Source organism: Amblyomma americanum, chromosome 1 (assembly GCF_052857255.1).
Source record: "Amblyomma americanum isolate KBUSLIRL-KWMA chromosome 1, ASM5285725v1, whole genome shotgun sequence".
Lineage (NCBI taxonomy): Eukaryota > Metazoa > Arthropoda > Arachnida > Ixodida > Ixodidae > Amblyomma > Amblyomma americanum.
In genome coordinates this window covers 64,440,489-64,462,645 of record NC_135497.1, presented here as the reverse complement: position 1 = coordinate 64,462,645, position 22,157 = coordinate 64,440,489, and the positions used below count along the sequence as shown (strand labels likewise).

The 22,157-nt window shown below is 48.1% G+C and overlaps 1 long non-coding RNA gene across 1 annotated transcript; it reads left to right on the top strand.

Moving 5' to 3' along the window:
- The first annotated feature begins 15,639 nt into the window (after positions 1 to 15,639).
- On the top strand, positions 15,640 to 20,910 carry LOC144112901 (uncharacterized). The gene is made up of 3 exons (XR_013310534.1): positions 15,640 to 15,780; positions 16,957 to 17,109; positions 19,718 to 20,910. It is a non-coding gene; the product is annotated as an uncharacterized LOC144112901 (long non-coding RNA).
- The last annotated feature ends 1,247 nt before the right edge of the window (positions 20,911 to 22,157 follow it).

Sequence of the window (22,157 nt, the reverse complement as noted above, 5' to 3'; positions counted from 1 at the left end):
TAAGCATTTGAAGTGTAGTAAACATCAAGCAAGACTGTATGAATAGTAAATAAAGCAAAATTGGAAAGTTGTTTCGAGCTAGAGTCACTATCACGGTAGCAGTTTGCTAGACTTATGTTATTTCACAAATTCTACTATCATTCCATACTTTATGACGATTTATTTCAGCCACTTCTCGCTATCTTCTGGCACTGCGGCCATGATAACAAAGTAAAATGCATAACGTGATGCTAATTGTTTTACGGAAGGTCATTTATGTACCACATATATATATTGGAACAGCCTGCCATCACATGTTGCAAATAAAGCAAACATGATTTATAAACGTTTTGCACTCTGATAATAAGATTTAGCTGGCTTCGAGCCCAGCCGTGAGTTGTGTTATATGCATTAAAACTTGTGAATACTACCTGTGTAGTTGTTTTTTGCTGTGTACATCACTTCTTTGGGCAAGAAAATGTGCAAATAGGTTACAAAGACTCAGAGAGAAGAGAATGACTAGACTGATGAAGTGAAAAAACTAGTAAGGAAAGGAAATTTAGGCGCAGTAATTGTCTCACATCTTGGTGGGCACCCAAAGGGGGCTTACGAGAAGGGAGGAAGGTGGGAGTGAAAGAAGAAAGGTTGGTCATAGTGGAGGGCTTCACAATAATTTTGACCACAGGGGGATCTTTAACGTGCACTGACATCGCACAGCGCGCGGGTGCCTTTTGAGTTTGGCCTCCATCAAAACGTGGCTGCCGCGGTCGTGTTCAATCCCGGGTACTCCAGCTCAGTCGCTGAAAGCCCTAACCACTGAACCTTACTCTCAATTGATTTTAAGAGCGTTAGCTCTTACTAACTGCTTTTGTCAAGGACGTGTCTGTCTGCAATGAAGGTCAAATTGACCAAAACAGTAAGTGACATGGGCAGATCAGAACGGTTTCCAGTTTTCCACACAGAAAACAGTAGCCATTCTTTTCTCGCTGAATCGAGGCATACAAGCCGACCCATTCATACACCTGAACGGAACACGGATACCCGCCAAAAATGAGCACAAATTTCTAGGGATAACCTTTGACAAAAAACTCACTTTCCTGCCTCGTATAAACGCACTGAAAAAAAAAAGCCTCCGGATCCCTAAATATACTCAAAGTACTGTCACGTAAGCATTTGGGGGCTGGCAGGACATTTCTTTTACAAATTTATTGCTCAGTGGTACGCTCTACCTTAGATTACGGGATGTTTAGTTTACGGGTCGGCGAGACCTTCGTCCGTGAAACGACTAGATCCAATACATAATTTAGGTTTGCGTCTTTCCTCTGGTGCTTACAGGACGTTGCCCATAAATAGTCTTTATGTAGGAATCAACAAACCGTCACCTGCAGACAGAAGAACCATGCTCACATCCTCATACATTTTAAAAATCCATTTGCTGCCCAAACACCTATGTTACCCAATAGTCACAAAGTGCCCATCTAGAACACTGTTTCAAAACAAACCGCTAGCTATCGGGCCACTCGGCCTGCGTTTTGAACAGATGTGCCAAAACTTCGGCGCACTAGATACATTACCTGATATTGCTCAGCGACGAGATCCACTGCCTCCATGGTAAAATTTTCCTGCAATCTGTGATCTCATTCTTAGACTGTGCCATAAAAAACAAACTCCACAACAAATTATAGTACAAGAATTCCTTGCACTTGAAGAAAAATACAGTAGTTCTACTCAGTTTTATACAGATGGTTCAAAAACGGACGTTTACATAGGAAGCGCAGTAGTCCGAGGGAAGTCTGAAAAAACAGTACGACTTCCACAGTGCTCATCCATCTTCACTGCAAAATGTTACGCAGTCTGTGTGGCCATAGAAAAATATAGAAAATGAGAACCTCACCAACAGTATTATTTACACAGACTCCCTCAGTATACTTACAGCTCTGGACTCTACAAATGCAGTGACTCCGATTCTTGGTGACATACACAAGATAGCAAAAGCCACAGCTCGAGGACAAAACACAAAATTCTGCTGGGTTCCCAGTCATGTCGGAATAAAAGGCAACGAGAGGGCAGATGTCTGCGCTGCAAAAGCTCATGGCAAGGAAATAAAGAAAGTAAATTTACCTTTTAAGGATTGCATGAACTTAGTACAACGTAAATTAAGTGAAAAATGGCAGTCGGCATGAAACGGCAAAGTGAATAATAAACTACACTTGGTAAAGCCGGTTTTGGGTGAATTTAAATTGTGTGCACCAGGAACGTTTTAAGGAAGTGATTTTATGTTGTCTCCAGATAGGCCACACGCGCACCTTACGCACAACTTTTTGCTAACAAATCAAGACAAACCTGTTTGCGAATGCGGAGATGATCTTACGGTTAATCACATTTTATTTTCATCTGTGAAACTGGAAAAACTAAGAAAAAAGTACTTTACTCAATTTTATAATGAATGCATTCCTCTTCATCCAGCACTGCTCTTAGATGATAATGCCATTGTTAACATACCTTCCATTTTTAGCTTTTTAAAAGAAGCAGGGGTACTTGAAAAACTAAATTTTGAACCACTGGTTTGCTTTATTACATGATGCACCTCAGCCACTTTCTCATTCCTGAGAAGCGTGGGGCTTTTTGATTGGTTGGGAGCCTCAGGATCCTTGCCCAGCCAAGGATAGTTGCTGAGGCTACCTGGCCTTCTCTAGGGCTTTTACCTTTAGCCATTTATAGATTTATTCTTCTCTGTTATTACTAGACAGTACAATCTCTTTCGGCCATCTACACCATCGACGATTTTTCATATTCCTAAACATTCTACAGAAAACAAATTCTATACCTTGAGCTTGGCGCATGATGGCCTTAATGGCCTACGTGCCATAAAACCCAACACAACACAACCACGTGACCACAGTATATCACACGGCAAAAGTGAGCGCGTGGCCTCAATTAATACATATACTTTCGATCCATTATATATATGCCAGTATAGCGACCATCGAAGTGGGATCTCCCCCCCCCCCCAGGACCACCATTTGCATAAAATTTGGTAATAATAATAATAATTAGTTTTTGGGGAAAGGAAATGGCGCAGTATGTCTCATATCGTTGGACACCTGAACCACGCCGTAAGTGAAGGGATAAAGGAGGGAGTGAAAGAAGAAGAGGTGCCGTAGTAGAGGGTTCCGGAATAATTTCGACCACCTGGGGATCTTAAACGTGCACTAACGTCGCACAGCACACGGGCGCCTTAGCATAAAAACGCAGCCGCCGCGGTCGGGTTCGAACGCGGGAACTCCGGATCAGTAGTCGAGCGCCCTAACCACTGAGCCACCGCGGCGGGTGATATAATAAAATTTGGGGGCCACCCGTTTGACGCATAATGTTCGAAGTGGTGTCAAACGACTTGGCATGTTTTTGAGGATAAAATTACTAATTGAGATGAAGACCAAAATATGTGTGGGATTCGTATACCGACGACTTTTCCGGCGCCAAACGGTGCATTCAAGTAACTTTAAACGGCCATTACGGCCGAACCGTTTGTCGCAGGGGGTACTGGATGGTGTCAAATGATTCGTCGTGCCGTGATGCACGCGTTTATAGAATTTATTAGCTGATATAATGAAGAATTATACCGGATATAGCAACTGGCTATGGACCTCCTTCACCCCGCGACGTCACGAAGATGCGGTGGCGCTGATGTTAGCAGCGACTTTCGCATGGTAGGCAAAACAGGTTACGCTTGCCCGTGTCTACCGCAGCTGCCGCAGCTACCGGCGGCTGCTTCAAGCCTGTGAACTGCAGAAGCAGCATGTATTGACCGGCTGCGTCACTGCTGGATCCGCGTAGTAGCATAAAAAATATTAAATTAGCCTCGATAGGTTTCTCGCGCATAAATGCCGCATTCGGAAACTGGCCAACAGGCATTACGCCACGGTAGTAAAGCGCGAAGTCTGGGATTCGATAGGCACTGCCACTCAATGCACTTAATAGCATGCAAGTTACTGCGTTCATTCACCTGAACTTCAGGATAGTAGGCTGATAATTGCTCAAGGAAAAAAAAGACATATGTAGCTGCACACGTACTTATCACCTTGAGCCGGAGTGCACGGGGCGCCGACAGGTTCACTCGCTCCCAAGGAATGCGTTTTTTTTGTTAATAGCACACCATGTTTTAATGGCGCGTTTTATGACATTTAATATTTACTTGAAACTCTTTCTTGATATGACGACGTAATTATTTCATTCGAGTAGAAAGAAGTCTGGTAAGTTGCGTCAATCTTGCGCGGTCGCGTTGGTGTGCTTAAAATAGCGTACCTTAAGTATGCTAAACGCCATATGTTTTTCATTGCATCATGCATGTGTCATGTTTCATGAGGTAGTACATGATCGCGAAGCTTGTTTGAAAAGAAGCAGCCGCACGCGTGCTACTAACAGACACGTGGCGAGATTGAGAGGGGACGCGGCAATGAAAAGTGTTTTCGTTATTCATGCATGTGATATGTAACTAAACTTGGTGCAAATATCAAATTCCTACGCTAGTTTTAGTAATTCCTTTTATTTATAGCTATACCTGGTGCAGTTCTGGGTAATTATAATTAACACCGTCGTCAAGTCCCCCCAAGGTCTCAAATAATTGAGTAGATAGTGCGCAGTTTTTTTATGCCAGCATGTACATAAAGCCCTAGCTGTTCTGCACGATGACGCGATTAGTTCTTTTTCTATATGATCAGTACTTATGCATGCATAGTTACATGAAAACGTTTCTTACAAGAAATAACTAACACAGTACTGCACGTGTAGGGAAAAAAATCGAGAGGTTTATTACGCTCCTCAACGTCTCAGGAATAGTTTGCGACAAATGGAATCATTTGATTTTCATGCGAATTACGAAGGTGAGCGATCCAGTCGCAGAAAATGTGAGAGGTCACAAAACGAACCTTAAAGTTTATGGCATCTTCGCTATCGCTTTGGTCAAAGAAATGCGGCACTGAAATTAAAGAAATTACCTCACAATTTCTGACGACCACACTTCTAAAAAGCGTAATTTATAAATTTGTACTCAATATTTTGCTATAATTTTTCGTCACGAAACTAGACTTCAGGGCTAAGAAAGAAATAATTCTAGAAATCAAAAATTTTCACCAAATCGACCAGCTTAACAAGAGGACAAGTCGGCCTGGCTGGTGCGTGGTCATGCGGCTAAAAACAGCGCTAAGCGAGACAGAGGAGATCAGGGACACGACGCTGTCCCCACTTTTCGCACAGCGCGACGCGTACATATGTCAGCAGACGATGAGCGCACGTCTGCTCCGACGAAACAAGGCCAGCACTTCCCCTCACTATTGTCCCGAAGTAAAATCATTCCGGCTAGTGCAGAGTGTCAAAACTTGTTTTATTCAATGCCTGGCGCATAAATAAACTGCAGGAACGCTTTCTACATGTTTACTACTAACCATATATACAATACAGTGGAAAACTATTTCTCTTTATAGGCCGCACGTGGCCGACGCGAGCTCGTGTACTTCAACAAATTACTAAGTTGGAAGCATCGACCATTGCTATGATTCGCAGAAACTGCAAACGCGCCTACAAGCCTTGAAAACCCGCGCTCAACACCTATCCGCGACGCCACTCCCCGACCTTTTGCCTACCACGAGCTCGCTAGCGACTGCAGCGCCACCTCGTTTGTTTACAAACATGCAGGAGGTCCATAAGTAGCAATAATAGTGCAATATCCATGAGGTAGATGGCGCTGCTTGTGTCTTAGAAGTAAAGTCCAGAGGACCTTAATTAGAAGGGATGTTTCCGAAAAAAAAAAACATCCGCAGATGTTTGGATTTGGTCCTCTCCGCGTTTGCAGAGCACACTTATGTAAGCACGACACTCCCGTAGCTAACGCTCTTTTTTTTAAAGCGAAATTTATTGCCCCAGGGCATCAATGATTGGTCAAGGTGTGATGATGTAGTAGAGAATAAATGAATGGAAAAAGGTTAGCTGATTTGATGAAGTCCAGTAGAGAACGATGGTACGGTCCCTGCGTCCAGGCAATGTATGAAGCAGGGTTGCTTGGTGAAAGACCTGCTACCATCAGGTGCCGGTTCCTTGTATATTTGTGAGCTGGGCAGTCCCACAGTAAGTGATGAATGTCGGCCTCAATGTCCTCGTGTTTACATATCGGACACCCTGGCCGAGGAAACAATCCTCGTCGGTACTAAGGCCACTTCCGAGTGATGGCTGGTGTGAGGGCAACCCCGACCCGGATCATCCTAAGCCCAACCTCCTCTGCACGGGTAAGACCGCGGGGGAGGGTTAAAGCACACGGAGGGATGAGAGCACGTGTGCGGCGCCGGAGGAGTTCCTTTCTTGATGAAAGGAGGGTAAAATTGTCCAAATGAAGGAGCCGAGGCGGCGATGAGTTGTATTCGCCAAGGCGGGTCGCTAATTATGCCGGGCTTTGATAGGTCAGCAGATCCGTGGGACCCACTCAATACTACTGGCTGCAGATGCGTGCCGCGAGCCGGTGGATGTCCTGTGTTGCAAATGGGTTGCAAGCCCCAAGGGTAGCGTTGGCCTGGCGGCCTGGGGCAAAGCTGGAAACTTCCGAAGGTCCCGGCAAGGATGAGTCGACTGGCAACAGAACAACTTGTTTATTCTGGCATCGCAAAAGAGCAGCCGGTCAGGGCGACCACGTTACTCGAAGGAAGAAATCGAAGTCTCTCGTTGGCGTCCGGGGCAGCTCCCTTTATACCCACGGAGTCGAGGGCAAGAAGGAACGGCTTGGGAAGAGGCGTCCGATACGGCGACGCTTGAACATGTCCAGACGTGACGGGCGCGTCCGCCGGGCCGGCGCCGGTCAGACCTCCTCGCCTCCCAGTTGGGGAGCTCCTCTCCCCGGCTGCCGCGCTTTGACAAGCGTGGGCACCAACATGCACACACACACACACACGCACGCACGACGACACGTGGCACTGAAACCTGCCTGGACGCGCTTGGCGGGAGGCGTTGCGGCAGCGATGAACGGGCCCAAAATGACCGCCACTTTGAACGAAGCCGCGGCGTCCGTTGCATCCGCGCCGGCTATACCGCGCGTCGTAGGCGAGACGTAACAGACCGCCCCGCCGGGAGAAGGAGATCCCGATGGTCAGGGGACTGCATCCGCTGTCCAGAGGGATGTCGCTCGATGATGCTCGTAATCGAAACCGATCGTCCCTCGACGTTGCTTGAGCGCAGCGCACAGAGAAGGCCTCGTTCTCAGGTTCAGGATCACACAGGACACTGCAAAGTGACTTCGGGAGAGTTGCCATTTTTGTGCTCGTTCCCAGCAAGCGTTAGAACTACGCCGAAACGCAACCGCTCAGTCAGCAAGCACGAGACAACCCTCACTAAGCTCTGCCAGGCTCTTTCCCCTTTTATACTACTGCCTAGTTCCTTACAGTAGTCAAGCAGCACTCAGAACGCGTCCACAAATTGGAAAATTGCACTAGAAAGCACATAATCACTTTGAAACACTAACAAAAGCAATATGTTAAAAATCCTGCCTCAGGAAGAAAACATCACTAACAAACAACTTTGAGGTGGATTCCCACGTTAGGGGCTTCGACTTAAGCCATCGGCGTTACCGTTGAGACTCCCCTTTTTGTAACGCACCTCAAAGGAATATTGTTGCAAAGCGAGGCTCCAGCGCAGGAGGCGGCCATTTTTGGGAGAGATGGTCTGCAGCCATTGGAGAGGGCAGTGATCCGTCTCAATGATAAACCTCGAGCCGGCTAGGTAGCATGACAATTTCTGAACGGCCCACACGAGACACGCACACTCTTTGTCGGTGGCGCTGTACGCCTGCTCACGACAGGTCAGCTTACGACTAGCATACAGGAGGGGGTGTTCCACTTCTCCATTGTCCCTTTGGCACAGTACAACGCCCATGCCTCGTTCACTAGCATCGCACTGAACAACGAACCCTTTTGTGTAGTCTGGCGATCGTAGCACAGGCTGGCTTGTTAGGGCGCTCTTTAGGGCGCTAAAAGCTCTTTCCTTTGTCTCGCTCCAGACGACTGTTTCGGGCTCTGTTTTTCTTAGAGCATCCGTCAGGGGAGCCGCGATATCGGAGTACCTGGGGATGTACCTCTGATAGTAGCCGGCGACACCTAAGAACGACCGAATATCGGTCTTCGTGCGCGGTTGCGGGAAGTCTCGCACAGCGGCCACCTTTATTTCAGAGGGGCGGCGACGACCCTGTCCAATCACGTGACCGAGGTAGACAACCTCGGCCTGTGCTAATTGGCACTTGGGAGCCTTGACTGTCAAGCCCGCTTCGCGCAGGCGGGTTAGCACTGCCCGCAAGTGTGCCATATGCTCAGACCAGGATGCGGAAAATATCGCTACGTCGTCTAAATACGGTAAAGCGAATTCTTCCTGTCCCCGCAACACTGTCCATGAGGCTTGAAAAGCAGTATGGCGCGTTCTTCAAACCAAAACTCAAAACTTTAGGACGGAATGTTCCCATTGGTGAAATGAACGCCGCATACCTACTAGCCTCTTCTGTAAGTGGAACCTGCCAATAACCCCTGACAAGATCTAGGGTGGAAATAAACTGAGCGCTACTAACTTTCTCAAGGCGCTCCTCGATGTTAGGGATCGGATAAATTTGATCCTTAGTGATGGAATTAAGCCTGCGGTAGTCGACGCAAGGACGAGGTTCCTTGCCCGGTACCTCAACTAAAATCAAAGGGGAGGTATAATCACTCTCACCCGCCTCAATAACTCCGAGCTGTAGCATTTTCTTTACCTCAGCCTCCATAATATCGCGCTGGCGGGGTGACACCCGGTACGCCTTGGATCGTACTGGCTCTGGGGAGGTAAGTTCTATATCATGAGTAAGGACAGAAGTCCTACCAGGCCTCTTAGAGAACTGACCTTGAAACTCTTGTAAGAGTTGGTGTAGTTCGGTTTTCTGCTCAGCCGACAGCGGTGCTTTAATGATTAAGTCACTAATGACCTGATCAGTGTCTTCCCTGTTCGTCACTGAGCCTAGTCCCGGAAACTCGACCGGAAGCTCTTCTAACTTTCCCGTGTCGGGCATTTCCTCTCCAGTACCTGGTGCCTTCAACGCTACAGGCTCAATTTTATCCAGTTCTGACGTGCTCGGAATATCAGCTTGCTGCGCCTCCGACCCTTTCTCATTGTTCGACAACGTCGGCCCCGCAACTACCGCCTTTGCAGCGAGCTCCCGAACTCTCGATCTGGTTAAGGCCTGAACGCTAGCCTCACCAAACAAAAGCCCCTTCTCGCGCAGGAGGTGATCGGACCTGTTCGAAAATAGGTACGGGTACTGGGGGGGCAGCATAGATGACACTACGGCCTCCGTCTCAAGTGCTCCGAAAGGTCCTTCAATAAGCACTTTTGCTACGGGCAGACACACGCTGTGAGCTTCCACGGCTTGCTTGATCCATGCGCACTCGCCCGTGAACATATCGGGTTCTACGTAAGAGGGGTGAACTACATCTATTGTAGCTGCGGAATCACGAAGCACTCGGCACTCTTTCCCATTCACGAGGAAGTCTCGCATGTAAGGCTCGAGAAGCTTCATGTTCTCGTCAGTGCTACATAATGACAAACACACGACTTTTCTTTTTGTTTCTGGACACTGCGCCGAAAAGTGACCCGGCTTCTGGCACGTATAACACACGCGCGCTTGCCTCCTCTCGAACCGCTTTCTGCGTTCGGCTTCGGCTGCCGCCGTCTCCTTACGTTCGGTCGGACTGCTTTCACTCGCATCCGCACTACGTGTGTCCCCCCTTGCTCTCATGGGTGTGAACTTCGGCCTCTCAGACTTGGAGCCAAATTCACCCTTTTGACCGTCCTTAGCTCCGCGAGCCCGACGCGTCACAAACTCCTCGGCTAGCTCGGCGGCTTTAGCCACTGTACTACGTCTGGCCTATCCAAGACCCAGTACCGCACGTTCTCAGGTAACCGACTATAAAACTGTTCCAGCCCGAAACACTGCAGAATTTTCTCGTGGTCACCAAACGCTTTCTCTTCTTTGAGCCACTCCTGCATGTTTGACATAAGCCTGTAGGCAAACTCTGTATATGACTCACTTCTGCCTTTTTCATTTTCCCGAAACTTCCGACGGAACGCCTCCGCTGACAGCCTGTACTTTTTTAGCAGACTCGATTTCACTTGGTCGAAATCCTCTGCCTCCTCTCTCTTCAACCGAGCGACTACGTCGGCCGCCTCGCCGGGTAACAAAGTGAGCAAGCGCTGTGGCCACGTTTCCCGAGAGAACCCCTGCTTCTCGCACGTTCGCTCAAAGTTAACCAGGAACAAACCAATGTCCTCTCCAAGCTTAAACGGCCGCATCAGGTCAGTCATTTTGAACGATACCCGTTCTCCTGCACCGTGTGCCTGACTTCCATTACGAGCGCGTTCCATCTCTACCTCGAGACGCTTCATTTCCAAAGCGTGTTGACGGTCGCGCTCTTCTTTCTCTTTTTGTTCTTTACGTTCGCGCTCGTCTTTCTCTTTTTGTTCTTTACGGTCGCGCTCTTCTTTCTCTTTATCTTTTTGTTCCCTCTCGTCAATGGTCTCAAGGCATTCCGACAGCTCGTCATCCTCAGCCTCCAACTCAAGAATAGCCCTTAGCAGTTCTGGTTTTCTGAGTTTGTCTGAGACATCCAGACCCAACTCTCTTGCAAGCTCCAGCAATTTCGGTTTGCGCAACGACTTCAAATCCATGGCTGCTCCGAATGCTGCTTTCTCTACTGCCTACTATTGTCTTGCCGCAAACTAACCCGGCAGCAACGACAACACAATTACCAACTCTGTTTCTGACACTAACAAAAGCCTGGCAAAACTCAGAAGAAGAAAGTCCCGCACTCACCAAACCTCGCAGCCAAGAATTCAGCGCAGTCGTTCCGCTGCAGGCAACCAGTCATCACACAGGGCTCGTTGCACTGCTCCCGGATGGTCGTTGTGCTGCTCAGCATACAGTTGACCGCATATCTTCGCTGCTGGCCTCCGTTGTCGGGATCTCACCGCTGGCAACCAGTTGTTGCAAATGGGTTGCAAGCCCCAAGGGTAGCGTTGGCCTGGCGGCCTGGGGCAAAGCTGGAAACATCCGAAGGTCCCGGCAAAGGATGAACGGGCCCAAAATGACCGCCACTTAGAACGAAGCCGCGGCGTCCGTTGCATCCGCGCCGGCTATACCGCGCGTCGTAGGCGAGACGCAACACCTGACATATCGTTGGACAGCGGCTAACACGTCGTAGCAACCGGACAACTTGAAGGGCGTCAGTGCGGATGACAACGCGGGCCGCAGGGAGCATAGTTATGTCGGCCACGGAGCAGAGTGCTTCTTGAACTGCAACGAGCTCAGCACAAAAGGACGAAGGGTGTTCCGTAAGCTGAATCCAAGAGGTTTGATTCAGGGCAGGTCTCTAGGCCTCTTCTAAAAAACAGACGCTGCTCCACAGTACCACTCGTAGACAGCTGCGGTTCCACCACACCTGTTCAGAATCCGCCTTGCGACTAAGGCAGCCCTAAACCTACCTCGTAGCACTAGTACAGCCAAACCCCTTGCACTAGGCATGCATAACACCATTCAAGAACTAGTTGACGCGCACCTTGAGACACAGTACCTTAGACTTGCCACGAGCGCCACTGGCCGCCACATACTCTCCTCCCTTCGCACCAACACACTGGCTAACCAGTCAACCCTATAGACTGACGCATCCATACACCACACGTTGTGAAACCCCTTCCTCGAAACGCCCATCCCCAATATCAGATCCCTCGCCGCGTAGCTCGCGCTAATACCCTCCTTAAGTATTACGGGCAAGCCCACGATGCCATTTGGGTAGGCGCCGCATGTACAGCGCATGAAGCGGTAGCAGTTGCCTACAATCAAACCCTACCTCACTCCCTAACTCAGCGACTTCCGTCGGGCTCTACGCCCGAGGAGGCAGAGGAGACCGCCAATGCCCTTGGATCGCCGTGAGCGCTCGGAGCAAACGGGCGCACCTCACATGCGTTCCGTATTTCTCCGACCAAATTCCGTGTTCCGGGCCACTTACGTTCACCTTTTTTTTTTTGCCCTGGACGTACAACTTCCGCTCCGGACCCGGTGTTGTGTTTTTGAGACCCAGGTAGGCAAGATTTCCGGAATTTTCGACCAATTTCGTTTGGCCACGCCAGCAGCTGCGGCGGCGACGCCGCGTCCCGCCGAGCCCAACTACGCCTCGACTATGCCGTACACTGTGGAAGGCACCGACATTACCGCCGCGGAATTATCCGACGGCACATGGACGGCGTTCGAGATGCAACGCCGATACCGAAGACCATCTCCGATTCAGCAACAACCTGCTGGAGCCCAGACTACAGCCTCGACACCTGCTATCCCGAAACCGCGGCGTCGCGGCCGCCCTCCCCCGCCGACCAAGAAACGTCCGCTTCCCCACCTGCCCTTGGAAGACCTCAAGATAGTCCCCCGCCCGCAGGGCACACTAAACCTCCACACCGTCAGCCCCGCACGACTGGCTGTTGCCATCTGCGAAGCCGCCAAAGTCGACAAACGCCTGGCAGTCACTGCCGACCAGGTCCGAATACACCCCACTAACAACACAGTCAGTCAGCACGCCCGACCGTGATGTCTTACGCCAAGGTCCAAACCATCACCATCGACACCACAGCAGTACCGGTCGCCGCCTATGCCCCAGCCCCGCACAATTCCGTGCGGGGGATCCTGTACCGGGCCTATACAGCTATGAAAGCGACGCTGAAATCCTCGCCTAGCTTCGGGCTCGCAACACCGACCTCCCCATCGTTGCTGTGCGCCGTATGGACCAGACACGACACTTTGTCGTCACTTTCGCTACCACCAATCTTCCCCGATACATGCGGTACTAAGGCTTTACCTTCGAGGTGTTCTTTTACAAGGGGCGCCCGGAGGCGTGTTTCAACTGTCGCAAGCTGGGCCACAGGAGCCCAACCAGCAGGCCAACCACTCACCTGTCAAGCCACGTGCATCGTGTGCAAAGGCCCACATCCCACTGGCAGCAGGAGCTGCAAATACCGTTTCGTGGCCACCAACCGGCCCAAATCATGCCAATCATCCACGGATACTGACACTGACCCGGAACCTTGCCACATGGCCGCCAGTCCGGAGGCAGCGGCAACCAACAACGACCCCCGAGAGGTGACTCTTTCGCGCCACTGCGAAGCAGCAGCTGCAGCCACAAGAGCCGTAGCCGCTCCTCATCACGCTCTCGGAATTCTCGGGCTAACTCCCAGACCAGGCCGGAGAGCAAGCCCGCCAAGCAAGTCGGATAAAAGACTCCTCCACCAGCTCCAAGCCAAATAACTGGCCAACCCGCAGGTAAAGGAACTGGTAGGCATGGTCAAACAAATACAGCTCCAGCTAGCACAGGGCAATGCCAAAATTCACAGCCTGGAGTCGGCACAGGCACACGAAAAACCGCAGCCGCAGCAGATGGCTAGCGTTCCCAACCCCGATCACACCAATGACTCCAACATGGACACCGACCAGCACAAATGCACTAAGCGCAAGGCTCCCCCACCCTCCACCTCCGACAGTGATGCCAAATTCGATGCCTTTGACGTTCGTGTCTCTAAAATAGAGGGCGCCCTCCAACGGCTGACCCCAACTATTGACCGTCTCATTGACGGCTGTTCCGCCATGGCAGCCAATATTCACACCATCACCATCTGTCTCAAATGGTCTACCCCCCCCCCCCCGCGCACTCAGTGGCCTGGTCCGAGTCCTGCGCCCGAGAGTGCAGTCGCGCGCGCGTGGTCTGGTGGTATTATCAATACCGCCATAGCGCCTCCGCAGCGCCCCGAACCCTACACGAAACGCGACGGCTAGCGCGCCCATCACGGTATGGCAGTGGAACTGCAGGGGCTTCATGGCAAAGCGGAGGGCCTTGGAGCATACCCTGAAGGTTAAGCCATACAGACCCCACATAATAGCGTTCCAAGAAACGTACACTGACACCAATCTCACCGGCTGTGTCACCTACAACCAACCGGTGGCACCGGATCTCTGCCCGAGTACCGCCACCCTCGTACACCGCAACCTCACAGCCAATCAGCTCGATCTTTACTACGCCGAAGTTACGCACAATTTCGTGCAGGTCCTTCCCAACAGCCGAACCCAATCCCCGCTCAACATCTGAAACGTGTACATCCCCCCAGTGACAAGAGCACTAAAGTAGCCACTCTCCTCCGCAAGGCCTGTGCAGCCGCGCGAAACGAGATGCAACTTATAATGGGCGACTTTAACGCACCGCACGCCGAGTGGGGCTACCCCCGCAAAGCCTGTGGTCGCAAAGGAGCCAAGGTTTGGGAGACAGCCCAGACTCTGGGTCCCACGCTACTCCTTGACCCCGAACGATCCACCCGTTTCGGCAACAGCGTCACGCAAGACAGCTGTCCGGACCTCACTTTCGCCCGCAATATCCCAGACGCGCGCTGGGAAAATTTCGGTATGAACATAGGTAGCGATCATTATGTTCTCAGCACTACCTTCCACAGACAGCAAGGGCCCCCGTCGCACACACCAACTGGGACGCTTTCCGGTACGTGCGAGCTCAGTGTCCGCAGGACCCCATAAACGACCTCGTCACATAGAGAGACTGCTCCGCGACGCCGCTAACGCCACCTGCATGGCCACCCAAGAGGAGGATGGCCTCACCCCCGACGCCAAACTCATGCGCATGTGGGAGGCCCAGCGCAGCCTCCACGCTCGCTGGCTCAGACGCAAACACAACCGTCCTCTCAAGCTTCGCCTCGCTCGCCTCGAACGAGAGATCGAAGCCTACTCTGCCAAACTCAGTCATGAGCAATGGCACCAGACTTGCGACCGCCTCAACGGGCAGTTGGGATGCAAGAACACTTGGTTTCTGCTCAAGCACTTGCTTGATCCAATACACACCAAGTCTGCATCCCACAGGAATCTAAACAGCGCCATACACGCGTTTCAAGGCACTAACGAGGAACTCCTCGTTACCTTGAAAGACAAATACATCAACATCTCCACAGACATACCCATCCCATCCCCTCGCAATACACAGGATCTAAGAACCCAGACATGGAAAGAGACATCATGGCGTCGGAAGTCCGCGCCGCCCTGAACCACCACCGGGGCCGCCGGCGACGACGACCGCATCACCAACAAGATGTTACGCAACCTCGACGACCATTCAGTCGAAGCTCTTCCGGACCTTTTCAACCACCATTGGCATGAAGGTCGCCTTCCGGACTGCTGGAAGCATGCCAAGGTAATCTTCATACCCAAACCAGGCAAACGACTCGAGCTAGGAAATCTCCGGCCCATCTCGCTCACGTCTTGCCTGGGGAAGGCTATGGAGCACATCATTCTACACAGACTTCACACCCACGTAGACAAGGAGGACCTCTTTCCCCCCACCATGATTGGTTTCCGGGCTGGACTGTCCACCCAGAACATATTGTGGCAGATACAACACGGCATACTCGACCGTGTTTCCGTTTGCTAGCCGCTGCTACCGCTGCATACAAGCTCAATGTTGCCCACGCCAACGCGCGCGCGGAGCAGCTGTTTGCCATGACAACTATGTACATGCCATGGTTGCCTACGCCAACGCGCACGCGGAGCAGCTGTTGCCATGGCAAGTGTGGAAAATAGACGCGACGCCGGTAATTGCAAATGGCGGCGCCCTGCCGCCTTTGGGTTTTCGTGCTTTTCAATGACAGCAACGATGTCTGCCGCTTGCGGTGACTATCAGAGTGCCGTTTACAAAAGCTTAATTCAAGGTGGGTATTTTCTTCGCTTTCATTGTTTTCATCGATAACGCAGGTAATTTATTTGAACGCCGGTGAGGCGGTGAAGCAACGATGTCTGCCGTATGGGTAGTATGGGATAAGTTTAATGCAGGTGAGTAATTTATGTGGGACAACTGTGCTGTCACAAGGACATCGCAGCTGTTGCCTTTTCTTTTCATTGCGGAAAAGTTCTGAAATGCAGGAAAATAAAACAACATTCCTTTTATATTTGAAGTGTAACAGTTTACCCTCACATTTATTTTTCCACTTGCTCAACATTGTATAGCAGTTGTTATAGTTGAGGAACTCACCTGAATGAACAGCATTTTGCACCACGGAGACTGCATGAATATATGGCGTAAAAGAGTGCCGCTTGGACAAGGTTAATTCAAGGCATGTGTAAATTATGATTTTGTGGGCCACATCATGTGGATGTATCCTTTTTTTTTTTTAGTGCGTAAGAGACTGCATGAATACATGGCGTAAAAGAGTGCCGCTTGGACAAGCTTAATTCAAGGCATGTGTAAATTATGATTTTGTGGGCCACATCATGTGGATGTATCTTTTTTTTTAGTGCATAAGAGACTGCATGAATACATGGCGTAAAAGAGTGCCGCTTGGACAAGCTTAATTCAAGGCAGGTGTAAATTATGATTTTGTGGGCCACATCATGTGGATGTATCCGTTTTTTTTTTTCGGGCGCAAGAGACTGCATGAATACATGGCGTAAAAGAGTGCCGCTTGGACAAGCTTAATTCAAGGCATGTGTAAATTATAATTTTGTGGGCCACATCATGTGGATGTATCCATTTTTTTTAGTGCTTAAGAGACTGCTAGAATACATGGCGTAAAAGAGTGCCGCTTGGGCAAGCTTAATTCAATGTATCCGCAAATTACGATTTTGTGGGCCACATCATGTGGAGGTAACCGTTTTTTTTAATGCATCCTTTGTTGTGCATCCTCTCACCTATGTCTCAAAATCGTCATTCATACTGTGAATAAATGTATGGCTGAAATTAGCCAAACATCTTGTTTTATGAGGGGAGATTTTTTATCAAAAAATTGTGTAATTATTTTCCGGTGCCCCATATTTAATCTCCTTCAAGGTAATGCCCATTTGATCCAATGCTCTCATCTGAAAATGTGTTTTTCACTTTTTTGAAGCAGTCCAGAAATTCTTGCGAGAAGTGGGGTCTTTCAATGGCTGCGCCCTTCTTCCACGACCACAGAACAGTTTACCCTGTGGACTTTCTTCTTAGAGGGGAACTGAGGAAGTTGTGAAGAAGAAGGTACTGTAAATGGTACTGGTAAATATTCTAGGTAATGCTGTTTTTGCTTAGAAATTTGCCACAACTTGGGCTATTTTCGTCTTATTCAATCATGCAAATGTTTTAGAACCTCCTGGCATTTTCTGGCTTTTTTTGGATGTGCTGAAGTTTCTCCAGCAAATGCTAATTATGGCTGAGAAATTTGAATTTAAAAGTTTCCCTGCTCCATGAGTCAAACTCATGATATCCGAACCGAGAAGGTCGGGTTACCACCATTTTGAAGTGAATGGCAGTGTAACATAGCCTTTGCAATCCATGCCCAAAATTTGGTGCCTACGCACACAGTTTACTTGCAAAATCAGCTGGTGATGACAACACCTGTAGTTCACCTTTTGGTGTTTTCCGTCTTATTAAAGCTCAGTTTTTGGTGACAGCAGTTCCTTTGACATTAGAATATCATAGTCTATCGAAAAGCAGGTCAACTTTAATTTATCCTCAGTGTACCTTTAAGTTTTGCTTGATTTGTGGGGTTTAACATCCCAAAGCGACTTTAGCTATGAGGGGTGCTGTAATAGAGGGCTCCAGATAATTTTGAATACCTGGGGTTCCTTTATGTGTACTGACATCACACAGTACACGGGTCTCTAGCATATTTTGCCTCCATCAAAATGCAACCGCCGTGGCCAAGATCGAACCCACGTCTTTCGGGTCAGCAGCCGAGCACCATAACCAGTGAGCCACTGTGGCGGCTTCCCCTGTAAGGTCAATTGGTTGCCCAGTGATAACTGAAGCTTATGTTGTGTGTAGTTATGCGGCATTCATTTGGGGGCTGAAATTTTTCAGAGCACTTTAAAATTACTTATACATGAAGTTCACGATTGCTATGCACTGAGAAAGCAATAAAACCTGCTCATAACTGTGCGTTGCACAAAGATTGCTTTTAGATATCGAGTGTAAAGCTGTGTAAGTGAGGTTGTATAATGACTAATAATAAGCTGGTCCATCTAAAAACAGATCTTTCATATGCTCACATGTGCAATTTCATATTCCAGAGAGCTGTGGTGTACAAAGCTTCTGAACACCAAACACTGAATTATACACCTCATTAGTGTTGCACCCAGCTTCAGTGTATGTTGACTCGAGATAGAGTGCTCGAAATGTAAATGCATGAATTTATCATCTCAAGGGAATTTAGTGAGGAAATTACTTCCAGTTCTCAACAATTAAAAGGGTCATACGCATAGTGTAACGCTGGACAAACTTGCAAAGGCTTCGTCCCGTTTTGAGCTCTGCTAATTTCCCTTGCAATTCTACATATACGAAATTATATGCATCTCAAAAAAAGATGAGGCCAGGCGTGGTGTCAGTGAGGTCATTAATTGTTTCATTCTTGCTGAAGTGGCCGCTTGTGCTGCTAGCTCAGCTTTCTCTCACCGTTACGAATCGCAAACATGCTCATGACAGAAGAAAGTTGGCACATTTTGTAGGTGCCGGTCCGAGTTCTTTCATACATTGCACAAGTAGTGTACCTTATTAAATAGATAAGCTTCATGCAGTTACTATCATCTGCACTGCATGAAAAGGTTGATGTATTGTGAACATGGTTAAACAATAATAAAGGGAGACCACAGTGAATATCATACTGTTACTCACTTTTGAAAATGACACCCGATTTTAGTTACATCTTGTCTTCTCTGTAGTGAAGCATAAGATATTAGAATGCATGGATCACCGCATGGCGTTTAGCTACGACTGTTATGTGATTTAAAATTCAATTTATTTTCTCATGCTGTTTCGGTTTAGACAACCAGACAATGGCTATGACATCAACGGTCAGTATAGGTCACTGCTTCTTCATTTGTAGTCATTCTAGCTCTTGAGACAGCCTTGTTTTAGCATTGCAGTTAATGAAAACAAAGAAGGAGCAGTTATATTGCAGTTTATTTTATGCCGCATGTGACGTACACCAACCCTTGATATCACAACCACCTCCTAGCCGCTGGAATCAAAACAGCATCAAGAGAAAATTCGATTGTAAATTATTTAGTGACTCTGATGTGTATGGGGTGATCCATATATACTAATGTCTAATGCATCGTTTCAAACAAGAAAACATGCAAGCAAAGATTTGGTTGGTGGGTATAGCCCTGCGAAAAAAGAAACAGTGAAAAAGCAAGAAAGGTAGGAGGAGAAATGAGAACTACACACACACACACAGCATTTGAAGAGCAATGAAGAGAGGAAGCGAGTGTGTTCCATGCCTTACCTGCATTATGTTTCTCACGTCAAGAAAGCTGCAGGCAGGTAACAAGTAAGCCTATGTTTTTGGTGCCATTTATGCGAGGAGCTCCAAATTTTTGTGGACTTTGGCAATACATTTTGCTGCATGAATGTTCTGTCTTGTCAAGCTTAGAGTGGCATTCCTATGTCGTTCTAGAGGCATAACTGCTTCATGGTGCTTTTCCAAATACACATACTGACTATAAATATGAGAAAAATGTGGAGATGGTGCAAAGACAACGGCGGCATTCTTGAAAGAACAAAAATGAACAAGGATACTGTACCATTTTCACTATGGGCTCAGGCCCCCCTATTGATTTGTTGAATTCCAACAGCATTTTGTGAATGAAGATTCATCTAGGACCACTGTTTATTTCCAGAAATGAGACCACTGCCACTCGGAACAGTGAAGTGCAAAAGCTACAAAGGAGTAATTTCAAAGCATATTAGGAAAAATAAACCTGTCACAAGAAACACACTGACATCAATGGCAAATATGTTGAGAGATGTTTGAATGAATAGACTCTTTTGGTACAACCTTTGCCTTTCGTTCCATCAACTAACGGCCACAAATTTTAGACCTCCTCTCATAAGCTTGCCAAAGTGTACCCAAGGTTGAGCAAAAGATTAAGAGCTGAAAGAGTTCACAAAAAAACACATAAGCAAACACAATGCGCCTCAGGGCCATCAACAAGGCCCTTTATTCCAACTTGCGGCTCATTCAAAAACATCCCATTTGGTAATACTCTCTGTAGGGCTAAGTTGGTGCATGGTTTTGAAAACAGACGTGCAAAACAGACAATGCTGGGGGAAGACAGACGAAACAAGTGCAACTGTTTATTCACCTATTGAAGCAAGTGAATATATAGACAAAAAGGCAAGAGCAGAGAGGGACCCACACATGCGCACAAGTAGAAACAAAAAGGTAACAAATGGCTATAGAAAAAAATGTGGCTCAGCACATATCTAAAAACACACTTTCTTTTCTTCGCCTTTGTTGATATGGAACGCCTCTATAAGTTCACGGGCTGTAGTATCTTTGCCCCTGCTTAAGATTTTTGTTTTCTTCAGCTTCGCCTGGCATTTTTTCTTCTTTTTCACTGCAGGATTTAAAGTAATGTGGTAAGAAAGAACCCGTGCCGTTCTTTAATGCGTGATTATGGTCAGCAAGGCTATCATTAATACATCAGCCCGTTTGGTCAATGTAAGATTTCCCACACGTCAATGGGATCTGATAAACTACGCCCACTGCACATTTCACAAACGGCGTCACATGCTTTTTCTGGCATTCTGCTTGTTTCGGTTTGTTTGAATCCATTTTGCCACACAAGGAGAACAGCTTCTTGGGGGTGGAAAAACTACACGAACTTTAAACTTTGCCTCAACATGTTTCAGATTGTGTGCCATCTTATGAATATAAGGAATTATCACAGGTTTAGTTTTCTGTTTGGCAACATCGTTTCTTGCACAGTTATTACACTTTTCTTTTTTTAACCTTTTTCAGTAACACTTTGGCAACTGAGCAGAGTAGGATAGCCAGCTTGTTGAAGCCTGGTCTTGCCTTTTTGCTGATCTATTCACTCGCTTTCAAGTGAATACACAGTTGCAGAGTTGCACTTGTTACGTCTGTCTTTCTCCTGTGTTGTTAGTTTTGCGCATTGTCTTTTTTCAAAATTTCATTCGGTGACACCTGACTGCCCCAAATGGCGGAAGTAGATGCACATCTGCTTCTGGCATTTTGGCCAATTAGGTTTCGCTGAAAGGGATGTTTTCAAAAGGGACACAAATTGGAATACAGGCAGAGATTCGCCTACCGTGTGGGAGTATGCCCATTTGGCAATGCACTGTAGCAAATGCAAGAAACATGGCTGCTGCCCTGCCCTTGAAAACACAGTGTTACAGTGTTCTTTGCAAAGGCAAGAGGTAAAACTGGGGCTTTCATATCACCAAGAATGCCGACAAAAATATATGAGCACGCTATCTTCATCATTATCATCATCAGCATGACTGCGCCAACTGCAGGGCAAAGGCCTCTCCCATGTCTCTCCCATTAACCCTGTCCTTTGCCAGCTGCAGCCACCGTATCCCCGTAAACTTCCTAATCTCATCCGCCCACCTAACTTTCTGCCGTCCCCTGCTACGCTTGCCTTCTCTTGGAATCCACTCCGTTACCCTTAAGGACCAACGGTTATCTTGCCTTCGCATTACATGCCCTGCCCAAGCCCATTTCTTCCTCTTGATTTCGACTAGGATGTCATTAACCCGTGTTTGTTCCCTCGCCCACTCTGCCCGCTTCCGGTCTCATAATGTTACACTTAACATTTTTCTTTCCATGGCTCGCTGCGTGGTCCTTAACTTAAGCTGAACCCTTTTCGTTAGCCTCCGCGTTTCTGCCCTGTAGGCGAGCACCGGCAAGATACAGCTGTTGTACACTTTTCTGTTGAGGGATATTGGTAAACTGCTATTCATGATCTGAGAGAACCTCCCATATGCGCTCCACCCTTCTTATCCTTCTAGTTATATCCCTCTCATGATCCAGGTCAACAGTTTCTGCCTGCCCTAAGTAGACATATTCCCTTACCACTTCCAGCACCTCGCTTCCAATTGTGAACTGCTGTTCCCTTGCTAGGCTATTGAACATTACTTTGGTTTTCTGCATGTTAATTTTTAGACCCACCGTTTTGCTGTGCCTGTTTAAATTATTGATCATGCTTTGCAATTCATCTCGTGAGTGACTCAGCAAGGTAATGTCATCAGCAAATCACAGATTATTTAGGTATTCTCCATTAACTCTTATCCCCAGCTGTTTGTAATTCAGGC